The sequence below is a fragment of the Sorex araneus genome, chromosome 5, assembly GCF_027595985.1.
Source record: "Sorex araneus isolate mSorAra2 chromosome 5, mSorAra2.pri, whole genome shotgun sequence".
In the NCBI taxonomy this organism is placed as follows: Eukaryota; Metazoa; Chordata; class Mammalia; order Eulipotyphla; family Soricidae; genus Sorex; species Sorex araneus.
This window is the reverse complement of record NC_073306.1, coordinates 28,112,218-28,126,038: the sequence shown is the minus strand read 5'-3', so window position 1 is coordinate 28,126,038 and position 13,821 is coordinate 28,112,218.

The following is a 13,821-nucleotide window of genomic DNA, read 5'->3' as shown; positions in this document are numbered from 1 at the left end:
CTGACTCATTTCACTTAGCATGATACTTTCCATGTTAATCCACTTATGTGAAAAGTTCATGACTTCGTCTTTTCTGACAGCTGCATAGTATTCCATTGTATAGATGTACCAAAGTTTCTTTTTTTAAAATTTTTTAAATTTTATTGAATCACCATGAGATAGTTACAAGCTTTCATTTTGGGTTACAATCTCACAATGATCAAACACCCATCCCTCCACCAGTGCACATTCCCCACCAGCAATAGCCTGGGTATCCCACCCCTTTCCCATCCTCCCCCTGCCTCTAAGGCAGACAATATTCCCCATACTCTCTCTCTACTTTTGGGCATTATAGCTTGCAACACAGACTCTGAGAGGTCATCATGTTTGGCCCATTATCTACTTTCAGCATGCATCTCCCATCCCAACTGGTTCCTCCAGCCATCATTTTCTTAGTGATCCCTTCTCTATTCCATCTGCCTTCTCCCCTCTGCTCATGAAGCAGTCATCCAGCTATGGGGAAATCCCCCTGGCCCTTGGTATCTACCGTCCTTGGGTGTCAGCCTCATGTGATGTACCAAAGTTTCTTTAGCCAGTCATCTGTTCTTGGGCTTCGGGTTTTTTCCAGATTTTGGCTATCAAACAGTGCTGTGATGAACATACATGTGCAGGTGTCATTTCAACTATATCTTTTTGCCTCTCCAGGATATATTCCCAGAAATGATATTGCTGGGTCAAATGGGAGCTCAATTTCTATATTTTTGAAGAGCAACCATATTGTTTTCCAGAAGGGTTGAACCAGTCGTCATTCCCACCAGCAGTATAGGAGGGTCCCTTTCTCCCCACATCCACACCAACAGCCGTTGCTTCTGTTCTTTTGGATGTGTGCCAGTCTCTGTGGTGTGAGGTGGTGTCTCATAGTTGTTTTGATCTGCATCTCCCTGATGATTAGTGATGATGAGCATTTTTTCATGTGCTTTTTGGCCATTAGTATTTCTTCCTTGAGAAAGTTTCTGTTCATTTCTTTGCCCCATTTTCTGACGGGGCTGGATGTAGAGTTGTACAAGTGTAGAGTTCTTGTAGAGTTGTATAAGTGTAGAGTTCAACCAGTGCCTTATATACCCTGATATCAACCCCTTATCAGATGGGTATTGGGTGAATATCCTTTCCCATTCTGTAGATTGCCTTTGAATTCAGGTTACTGTGTCTTTTGCGGTGCAGAAGCTTCTTAGTTTAATATAGTTCCATTTGTTTATTTCTGTTTCTACTTGATTGCTTAGTTCCGTGTCATCTTTGAAGATACCTTTGGCTTCAATATCGTGGAGGGTTTTTCCAACCTTGTCTTCAGTGTACCTGATGGATTATGGTCTGATGTTCAGGTCTTTAATTCATTTTGATCTGACTTTTGTGCATGGTGTTAGGTCGAGGTCTAAGAAACTCCTAGAAAACAATAGACTTGTACAGTAAAGTTGCAGGCTATAAAATGAATACCCAAAAATCCATGGCCTTCCTATACGCAAACATTGAGATAGAGGAAAATGACATAAAAAAATGCCATTCACAATTGTGCCACAGAAAATCATGTACCTTGGAATCAGCCTAACTAAAGAGGTTAAGGATCTCTACAAAGAAAACTACAAAACCCTGTATAAAAATAAAAAGAAAAGGCGCGGGCGAGGAAAGGGATGCCTCACCGCACCGAGCCAGGCCCAGGGCCTAGGGCGGCAGCTGTCTCTCCCGCCACCCGAGTTCGGTAGTCTCCAGCCGCTTCCCCCACCCCGGGGAGGTTGATGGCGAAGATATGGCAGGCGAAGGAAGGAACGGAGCCAAGATGGTTGGTTTCACTTGCAGTTTATTCCAATCTTCCCTCTATACACTCTCCTCTGGAACTCTCCCCCTGCCCCCTCATCTCCCCATCTCCCCTTAAATCTCCCCATCCCCCAGCAGCCTGGGGCTTATCCAAAGGTGTGGTTACAATCCATAGGGGGTATAGTTCTATCCCTTAGGGGAATGCCTTCACTAGGACAGAATCTCTCTTTCAGCAGGAGGACCCACCCAAGGGCAGAGTCCCATGAATGTGTTTCTCTTCTCCTCAGCCAGCAAACATATAAGAATTCATAATATTAATCATTTTGTATGGACACAATAAGAGATGCATTAAAGCTTATAGAATTGCTCTCCTGGGGCCATCTCAATCTCAGACTACAGTGCTCAGGCCAGATCAGTCTTTCCTATCCCTGGCAGGGTCCCAGTCTCATAATTACTATTGGATCATGATCATTTGTCTATGATCAAGCTCTTAACTTATAGTTAAGAATTAGGCACTTTGGCCAGGCCCATCTCGATGCCAGGGTAGCATATAACTCACCGCTTGCCCTGGATCCTTCCCGTCCCACGTCGGGGACCCTACTTTGGGGTGCTAGGAACTGAGGGCAACTGAGGCTTAAGTGGAGAAAGCAGATGCCCAGAAGGGAATAATATTCGAGGCCAATTAAGTCTTAAGTTATAAAAACATAATATTGTCTTCTTGTGTCTATACAAAAAAGACATAGCTTTAAAGTAAATTATTCAAAAGGCATAAAGAGGAGAGAAAGGCAATGTTATAATATTCAGTGTCCTAGAAAGTTCTGACCTTACCAATAAACAGAGTTTGATTAGAGGAAGAGCAGAAAAACTGGTAGAAGTGGTTACAGATAAACAAAGGAATGGGAGTGACTTGGGAGCACTTTGATGGGTGTGACTGATAAACCTAAGCTCCTTGGGCAAGGGGAGCAAGGACGAACCAAAATCAGGCCTAACATATTTAGAGCTATATTCCAACAAAACCCTACTCCATGAAGTAAAAGGAGACACGAGGAAATGGAAACATATTCCCTGCTCATGGATAGGAAGACTTAACATTGTCAAAATGGCAATACTCCCTAAAGCACTATACAGATTCAATGCGATCACCATAAGTATACCCATGACATTCTTCTAAGAAATAGACCCAGCAATCCTGAAATTCATATAGAACAAGAAACGCTCACGAATAGCTAAAGCAATTCTTGGGAAAAGGACAATGGGAGGCATCACCCTTGCCAACCTTAAACTCTACTACAAAGCGGTAACAATTAAAACAGCATGGTACTGGAACAAAGACAGAGCCGCAGACTAATGGAACAGGGTGGAATATCCCTACACACCACCCCAATTGTATGAACACCTAATCGTTGATAAGGGAGCAAGAAATGTGAAGTGGAACAAGGAAAGCCTCTTTAGCAAATGGTGCTGGCATAACTGGTCAACCACATGCAAAAGGTCTGTTGTTCTTATGGGTTGTTGTGTGAGTATTCGTGCGGTTGGAGGCACTGAGATAAGGAACGTGGAAGAAATGAGTTTCATGGAAGTCCAAGGTTCTCTCTGGCTCTTGGCAAAGGTAGAGAGCCCGTGATCTCCTTTTATTGATCATGGTACTGATGTAGGCAGGTAGATAGGGAAAGGCCCTTGGCAATGAAACAGATTAACAAAGTCTCTGGGAAGGAGAATCCTGAGACTGACCCACCTTGTGGATACAGAAAACAGACCTGATGAGACCTTCAGCAGACCCTGAGGAGGTTGGACTCCTCCCCATGAAGTTCCTCGAATTCTAACAACCTCTCCCTTAATCTGATTAAAATATGATCCAGCCTAAAGAAGACCATCACCACTCCCAACCTCCCTGGTAACCTCCTTAGCAACAGACTTTTACCTGGGAAGAAGCCCCCACGTGGGGGCAGGTTGGAGAAACCCTATAAAGGCCACCTTGAACAAAGGAAGTGCGCACATATGCTGCCTGAGCCCATGTGCTGCTTGTGCCCACGTGGCCGAGCACATGTGGTGCCCGAGCACATGTGTCGCCTGCATCTCCCCCTTGAGATGTGTACTTTCATGCTTTCGTGTCCACTGCTAGGATGTGTGTAGAGCTCTCTCCATCTTCGGAGGAGCCCGCGTTCTTTTTTGAGCACGTTACTCCTACTGGTTTTTCTTTTCCACTTATCCTTCCTCCTTCCCTCAGAAACCTCTAAATAAAATCTGCTACTTCACTGCTTGTCTACTCCTGAAATTCTTTTCTGCGAGCGAGACAAGAACCCAAGTAACCCTGGGTCCCGGGTGTTAGAGGCGGTTGGAGAGAAAGTGACCGTCTTTCTCCTCCCCGTTTCACGTAACTCACCCGTGGGGCCCACCGACATCAGACCTCTAAAGGGCCCAATACAGCGATGTCACCAAAGGCATCAAAAGAAGTTACAGGAAGATTGGGGCTGGAACGATAGCACAGCGGGTAAGGTGTTTGCCTTGCACTTGGCCAAACTAAGTTGATTCCCAGCATCCCATATGGTCCCCTGAGCACCTCCAGGGCGATTCCTGAGTACAGCGCCAGGAATAACCCTTGTGCACCGCCAGGTGTGACCTAAAAAGCAAAAAAAAAAAAAAGAAGTTACAGGAAGAACATTGAGGCAGTAGAATGTGCATTATTTCCTTGCATCTGCAGGCCAGTAATCTTAGCCTCTGGAAAGAAGATACAAAACCAAAACTGAAACCTTTCTTGGGCTAAAAGCACTTGGATTTGCATCCCAAAGACAAGGTTGGGCTGCCACATGAAATCTACATGTCAATTACAAAACTAGGCAGCACCTGAAATCTACATCCCCAAAGAGTAGGCTGGGCCAGAGCCTACAATTCACAGTATCAAAGGTCAGGCTTGGCTAATGCCTGAGATCTGCATGTCAAAGACCAGCCAGGCTTCTGTGACAGAAGGAAAGCTGCTCTTTTCAATATACTGAAATTATTTTCTGAAGGCAGCTTGAAGGGGGAAAATATTCCTGTCTGTAGTACAGTCTATTTGGTACGCCTGATAGCTCAGTCCATCCCCAACATCGGGTGTTTTCCTTCTTGTCTTATAGGAGCCCTTTTAGTTCTTCTTTTAAGTTTGGTTTTGAGTCTGTGAAGTTCCTGAGCTGTTATTTATCTATAAAATGGTGTACCGTTCCGTCGAATTTGAGTGAGAGTTTAGCCGGATAAAGTATTCTTGGCGAGGTGTTCATTTCATTGAGTTTTTGCACTATATCCCACCATTCTTCAGGCTTTCAGGATTTCCTCTGATAGGGGTCTGCTGTAAATCTAAGGGATGCTTCTTTGTATGTGATTTCCTTCTTTGACCTTGCTGCTTGCAGTATTGTGTCTCTATCCATGGCACCCATCATTCTATGATATGCCTTGGAGTGTTTTTATTAGGGCCTCTTTTAGCTGGCACCCTTCTTGCTCCTTGGATCTGGATGCCTGCATTCTCTAACTCTGGGAACTTTTCAGTGATGATTTCTTTAACTGTGGTTTTTTTTCATTCGGGTTGCCTCCCTGTCCTTCCAGTACCCCGATGATTATAATGCTATTCCTCTTGGATTCATCTTCTAGGTCTCTGATTTGCCTTAGAGCTATTTTTAGGTCTTTTCCCATTGTTTGTTGTTGCCTGTATGCTTTCTGATGCTTTTCTTCAAGTTCACTGATTCTGTCTTCAGCTGTAGACACTCTACTGCTGGGGGCATCCACTGAGGTTTTTTATTTTTATTCTTTTATTGAATCACCATGGGCATCCACTGAGTTTTTAATTTCATCTACCGCTTCCTTTATTTGTGATGTTTCCTTTTGTAGCTTTCTTATTTATGCTCTCATTTTTTATAGTTATGTTATGGTAAAATTTATTTTTAAAAATTTTATTGAATCACTGTGAGAAAATTACAAGCTTTCATGTTTGGGTTACAATCACACAATGATCAAACACCCATCCCTCCAACAGTGTACATTCCTCACCACCAATATCCCCCATATACTGCCTTTCCCACTCTACCCTTGCTTCCATGGCAGACAATATTCCCCATACCCTCTCTCTAATTTTGAGCATTATGGCTTGCAACACAGACACTGAGAGGTCATCTCGTTTGGTCCATTATCTACTTTCGGCACACATCTCACATCCAGACTGATTCCTTCAGCCATCATTATCTTAGTGATCCCTTCTCTATTCCATCCTCCTTCTCTCCTCCACACATGAAGCATGCTTCCAGCTATGGAGAAATCTTCCTGGCCCTTGTATCTACTGTTCTTGGGTGTCAGCCTCATGTGATGTTATTCTATACTCCACAAATGAGTGCAGTCCTTCTATATCTGCTCCTCTTTCTGACTCATTTCACTTAGCATGATACTCTCCATGTCTATCCACTTATAAGCAAATTTCATGACTTCATCTCTCCTGATAGCTGCATAATATTCCATTGTGTAGATGTACCAAAGTTTCCTTAACCAGTCATCTATTCTAGGGCACTCGGGTGTTTCCAGATTTTGGCTATTGTGAACAGTGCTGCAATAAATATATAGGTACAGATGTCATTTCTACTGTGCTCTTTTGTATCCTCGGGATATATTCTCAGAAGTGGTATTGTGGGGTCATATGGAAGCTCAATTTCTAGTTTTTGAAGGACTGTCCATATTGTTTTCCAGAAATACTAGACCAGTCAGCATTCCCACCAACAGTGAAGGAGTGTCTCTTTTTTCCCACATCCACACCAGCACTGGTTGCTTTTGTTCTTTTGAATGTGTGCCAGTCTCTGTGGTGTGAGATGATATCTCATTGTTGTTTTGATTTGCATCTCCCTGATGACTAAAGATGTGGAGCATATTTCATGTGCCTTTTGACCATTTGTATCACTTTTTTTGAGGAAACTTCTGTTCATTTCTTCTCCCTATTTTTTGATGGGGTAGGAGGTTTTTTCTTATACAGTACTACTAGTGTCTTGCATATCCTGGATATTAATCCCTTATCAGAATGGTATTAAGTAAATATTCTTTCCCTTTCTGTGGGCTCTTTCTGTAGTTTGGTCACTGTTTCTTTTGAAGTGCAGAAGCTTCTTAGTTTGATGTGGTCCCATTTGTTTATGTTTGCTTCCACTTGCATGGTCAGTGCCGTTTCATCCTTAAATATGCTTTTAGCTTCAATGTCATAGAGTGTTCTGCCACATTTTCTTCTATGTACCTTATAGATTCATGTCTGATATTGAGTGGATATATGATAGTGATCTTTAATCCACTTTGATCTGACTTTTGTGCCTGGCATTAGACAGAGATCAGTTCATTTTTTTGCAGGTAGCTATCCAGTTTTCCCAGCACCACTTGTTGAGAGGCTTTCCTTGTTCCACTTCACATTTCTTCCTCCTCTGTCAAAAATAAAGTGGTCATGTATTTGGGGGTCTGTGACAGGATATTCAACTCTGTCCCATTGGTCTGCAGGTCTGTTTCTATCTGGTCTCATTTCTTCTTGTATTTTCTCAGCTATCCGTTTCACTGGTTCTTTCATTTCTTCCTTTAATTTTCTGTATGTCTGCTCCAATGATTCCTTGAGTACTTGAACATCCTCAATATTTCATTTGGAATTCTTTGTCGAGGAGATTATAGTTGTAGGTAACCCCTGTTGACGATTTGGGACTCTTTCCTTCATCCTCTACTCGTAGTGCAGATTTGCGATGTTATTTCATGCTGTTGTGGCTGGATAGAGGTAAAACTTTCACATTCATTAGCACTGTTCCCTCATATTTTAGGAAAGAATTCTGAATAAACTTGGTTAATGGTGGTCAACCTTCTCCCCTTCTAGAGTACGTCCTTCCTCTCAGACATTAATCTGTGACTTATGAGAGGCATCTAGTGAAGCATTGCAGGAAGTGTTCTTTTTATTTTTTTAATTTTTTATTGAATCACCATGTGAAAAGTTACAAAGATTTCAGGCTTAAGTCTCACTGATACAATGCTCAAACACCCATTCCTTCACCAGTGCCCATGTTCCACCACTAAGAACCCCAGTATACCCCCCAACCCACCCCCGCCCCCCGCCTGTGTAGCTGATAATTTTCACTTTACTTTTCATTACTTTGATTACATTCAATATTTCACCATAAAACTCACTATTATTATTTGGAATTTTCCCCCCAAAATCCAACCTGCTGAAAAGGCAGCATTTGATAATTTGTTTTCCCTTGCTGAGAATGAAGAGATATGAGGTTTTGGATTTCTGTATTTTAGTAGCTAAATCCAGGGAAATTTCTGCCAAAAATTGCATCATTGCAAGCTTGTACCTCTGTTTAGTGGGCCTTATAAGATGGCAGTCGCCACACTGACCAAAAGGCACATGGAAAGGAAAAGCCAAGAGAGAAAAACCTTTCCCCTCCTGGGGTGGCATGGGGCCGAAGCTTAGTTCACAGTCTAGAGGTATTTCTTCAAGATGCTGCTGGTGCCAAGAGTAATTGGATGGCCTCTGGGATCAGGGACATTTTGCAACGGAGGGCCGCACATGTGCGGCCACTCAGATCACATCTGAGTGGAGAGCGACACCGGTTACACCCCCATCACGAGATCTCCCGTGTGTCCCGTTGCTGCAAGCTCATACCTCTGCTTAGTGGGCCTCTCTCTGTTTAGAGAGTAGTTAAATGGCCTCTGGGATCATGGGTGTTCAGCAACCAGAGGAGGTGTTCTTTTATATTGGGCTTGTACAGCTTCTTGTGTACACTGGTCTTTTGGTGGAATTGGAGTAGGCCAATGGATTATTGTCATATTGAGGTGGCCAGGACGTTTTCCACAGAATTATAATAAAGGCTGGGATGCGAGTCGAGAGTGCTGGGAATGCATTATATAACTGCGGCCACAGATGCCACACTCACTTTGAGGGGCCCACGCCCCCTACAGTGCTGGCCACACCCCAGATGGTCCATATGCTAATGCCCAGGTCAATAGACCTATTGAGAATAGCAGCTGGTAGTTGAGCAGGTGCTGCAAGTGGAAGTCAAGGCAGGTGCCCCCAGGGCTGGTCCTGGCTGCTGGCGTTGGGGGGCACAGGGCTGGACAAGGAAGGGACATGCAAAGAGATTCACAAACCTATTAAGAAGAGTGGCGGGTAGTTGGGCAGCTGCTCCATAAAGCCCTTCTATAAGAGATCAGTAACATGTTGTTGAAGGTTGAGCCTAGTGTGATATATATATATATATATATATATATATGTATTTCCCCCTAAGATTTTTTGCCCTCTACTTTAAATTACATCAAATGTAGTATGATACTCTTGATATATTGGTGGTGTAAAGTGCGGGATATCCAGGAATTAGATTGACTCATAGGCGAGTCTTGTCCAAGTGTGCGGAGAGCAGTTGTGAGCATGGCAGTGGTTGAGTTCTGGAGGTTTTAATCTGATAGGGCTGGCTCTGTTGTGGCGGGGAGTGGACCACACCTGGTCCCCCTCGGGGTTGCTCCAAATGAAACAGCCGGCACAGGGTCTTGAGGCATGGCTATGGTGTATTATTCAAGAAAGTGATCATTAAAGAAGTGATCAAATCAGAATGTATACCCTTTAACATATAATAATGATGCTGGCTTCTGGTCAACATTTCTCAATTAGTAAATTCTTGCCCAGTCTTTTGCTATCCAGATACACCAAACCCAAAAACTTGAAAGTTGTAACGGAGCATTCCATGTCTATAGGCTTTCCATAACATGGAATACAGGACATGCCTACTGATTAGATGCAGGAATAAATAAGTGAATGGGGAAAATTTGGGAATGGGGAGCCACTTTCTAAAGGGAAATTAAGGCAATCCACTCTGGCCCACCCAAATCTCAACTCTGGTGCATCACCTCACTTATCTATTTTTGTCCTTTCATCTCTTTCACTCTGGGATTCCCACAATCATCTTATAATGAGAATCCTCCTTCATAAAATAATTTTGGTTGCTGGTCAACTTAATCTGGTTCAATTGCGGAGCTGGGTTGTTTCAGTGCCAGAAAATATCAGGTGTGGGTGGGGGCTGCTAGGTCTTCCAGAGTGGGGAATCCAACCACTCCCATTCTGAGAAGACCCTAGCTTTCTCAGTCTGGACACCAATAAACTTGAGACACTTTGGCACGCTGACATTCCTTTTAAGATAGTTGTGGAGGTAGGATGGTTTCTATGACAGAGATGTTGACTGTGAATGGGGCTGCTGGACCTTTTGGCAGGTTAGGAATCTGCCCACCTCCATTCTGAGAAGTGCTAAAATTTTTCAGCCCGGAGACTGGTTAACCTGTGACAATTCAACAGCTTGACATTCTTTTTCTCACTCACTTTTAATTATATGCAGGATACTTGGCAGAAGTATGCTTTTGTATCATATTTTTGCTTTTCATTGATTAATATTGTGTGGTTTACAATACTATTAATAATGGTTTCTCATGTACATAATTCCAACACTACATAAATCACCAGTGTACACACCTCGCTCACCCTTCTAAACCATCCTGTTCAACTCAGTTGTGTGGATCAGTTCTCCTAGTATGTTGCCTTTGGAGTATTGTTCATAGTTTCCTGTGTATCTTTAAGCCCTGCATAGGAGAGACATCATTCTATTCTTATCCCATTCTTCCATACTGCCTTCATTCAGCATGATATTCTCTCGGTCCATACAGATTTCTCTAGTTGCATGATTTTGTTTTTCTTAGAGCTTCATAGCATTTCTTTGTATACTACAGAATGTTGCAATTTCTTTTTTAAATTTTATTGATTCACCATGAGATAGTTACAAGTTTTCATGTCTGAGTTACAATCACACAATGATCAAACACCCATCCCTCCACTAGTGCACATTCCCCACCACCAATATCCCCTGTATACCCCCACTTTTCCTACCCTTCCACTGCCTCCATGGCAGAAAATATTCTCCATACTCTCTACTTTGGGGCATTAATGTTTGCAATGCAGATACTGAGAGGTTATCATGTTTGGTCCTTTATCTACTTTCAGTACACATTTCCCATCCAGACTGATTCCTCCAACCATCATTTTCTTAGTAATCCCTTCTCTATTCCAGCTGTCCTCTCCCTGCCCACTCATGAGTCAGGCTTCTGACTATTGAGCAATCTTCCTGATCCTTCTACTGTCCCTGGTGTCTGTCTTGAGTTATTTTATACACCACAAATGAGTGCAGTCCTTCTATATCTGTCCCTCTCTTTCTGACTCATTTCACTTAGCATAATACACTCCATGTATATCCACTTATAAGCAAATTTCATGACTTTGTCTCTCCTAACAGCTGCATAGAATTCCATTGTGTAGATGTACCAAGTTTCTTCAATCAGTCATCTGTTCTAGGGCACTTGGGTTGTTTCCAGATTTTGGGTATTGTGAACAGTGCTGCAATGAACATACAGACGTCATTTCTACTGTGCTTTTTTGCATCCTTGGGATATATTCCCAGAAGTGGTATCACGGGATCATATGGAAGCTCAATTTCTAGTTTTTGAAGTACTGTCCCAGCAGAGCCTGGCAAGCTACCTGTGCGTATTGGATATGCCAAAAACAGTAATAATAAGTCTCTCAATGAGAGATGTTACTGGTGCCCACTTGAACAAATTGATGAGCAATGGGATGACAGTGAAGGACTGTCCATATTGTTTTCCAAAATGGCTGGACCAGTCAGCATTCCCACCAAGAGTGAAAGAGTGCCCCTTTTCCCCACATCCATGCCAGCACTGGTTGTTTTTGTTCTTTTCAATGGGAATATCACAATTTCTTGACCCATTCATCTATATTTGGCATTTGGGTTGCTTCTTTATCTTGCCCATTGTACAAAATGCAACAATAAGAATAGATGTGTATATATATGTATACATATATATATATATCCTTTTTTATTGATACTTTTGTATTTGAGGGATAACTGCTAAAAAGTGGAATAGCTGTTTGTATGGTAGTTCTATTATTAGTTTGGGGATATATGTTTGTATTGCTTTCCATAAAGGCTGAACCAGACAACATTCCCACCAATAATGGATGAGGGTTACTTTCTCATCACAACCCCAATGCCAACACTGGATTGTTCCCAGACTTTTTTGATAGGTTCAATTCTCAAAGACATGAGATTATCATCTTTATTTGAATATCAAGTGTGATTAAGGAAAAAGTGCATGAATGACAGGTAGATGACGGTTGGCAGAGACAGTGGTTTTATGTGCCAATTTGGATGGGCTATGGTACTTCTATTAATTGATAATAGTCTAGATGTTAATTGCATATTTAGAGATACAGTTAAGATTTATAAGCAGATCTGCACATGTATGTTCATCGCAGCACTGTTTACAATAGCCAGAATCTGGAAAAAACCCGAATGCCCCAGAATGGATGACTGGTTGAGGAAACTTTGGTACATCTATACAATGGAATACTATGCAGCTGTTAGAAAAAAGGAGGTCAAGAATTTTGTAGTTAAGTGGATGGGCATGAAAAGTTTCATGCTGAGTGAAATGAGTCAGAAAGAGAGAGACAGACATAGAAAGATTGCACTCATCTATGGTATATAGAATAACAGAGTGGGAGACTAACACCCAAGAACTGTAGAAATAAGTACCAGGAGGTTGACTCCATGGCTTCGAGGCTGGCCTCACGTTCCGGGGAAAGGTCAACTCAGAGAAGCGATCACCAACTACATTGCAGTCGAAGGCCATGTGGGGGAAGGGAGTTGCGGGCTGAATGAGGGCTAGAGACTGAGCACAGCGGCCACTCAACACCTTTGTTGCAAACCACAACAGCTAATTAGAGAGAGAAAGCAGAAGGGAATGCCTTGCCACAGTGGCAGGGTGGGGTGGGGGGGAGATGGGATTGGGGAGGGTGGGAGGGACACTGGGTTTACGGGTGGTGGAGAATGGGCACTGGTGAAGGGATGGGTTCCCAAACTTTGTATGAGGGAAGTGTGCGCACAGAAGTGTATAAATCTGTAACCGTACCCTCACGGTGATTCTCTAATTAAAAATAAATAAATTAAAAAAAAAATAAAAAAAAATAAAAAAAAAAAGATTTATAAGCAGATCAATTTAAGAAAAGGCTATTTCCTTGCAAAATCTGAAAAAAATCAATACACTCACTAACTTAAGAATACATTTTCGGAGCCCTAGTGATAGTACAGTGGATAGGGCGTTTGCCTTGCACGCAGCTGACCTGGGTTCGATTCCCAGCATTCCACATGGTCCACTAAGCACCGCCAGGAGTAATTTCTGAGTTCAAAGCCAGGAGTAATCCCTGAGCATCGCCGGGTGTGACTCAAAAAAGCAAAAAAAAAAGAGAGAATATATTTCCTTCTTTTTTTTTTTTCTTTTTAGGTCACACGCAATGCACAGGGGTTACTCCTGGCTCTGCACTCAGAAATTACTCCTGGCGGTGCTCAGGGTACCATATGGCATGCTGGGAATTGAACCTGGGTCAGCCGCATACAAGACAAATGCCTAACTGCTATACTATTACTCCAGCCTCAAGAAAACATTTCTTAACTGGATAAATCCCAATGTCAGATTTCTGATTCCTCAATGGTAAGATTATCATTTTGTACTAAACCTCAAAGTTTCATGTACTTTATTAAAACCACAAGAGAACACAAATACAGATACAGATAGGAGTATATAGGAAGAAGTACAAGAAACTGCAGCAGACTGGAGGTCAGGCAGACAATTAAGAATTACATGATGGGGAGATGTGCGGATGTGTAGGGAGAGAGACAGACAAAGAGATGTGGAATCCAGGGATCAGAGACAATGAAAAGAGATAATTGAACTAGCAAAGATAAGAGATTAGGTAGCAGGTAAATAGAAAGTTAGAAGCGCGAACTATACAGGGATATAGTAAAGGGACTAAACCTGAACCCGTTCAATCCCTGGTTCACAGCAGCTCCTCAGCTATCACTGGTCATACCATGGGAAGCCCTGAGCCACAGAGTGTAGTTTGAGATTCCTGAGTACTCCAGAATGACCCCTGTGGTCTGCATAGCA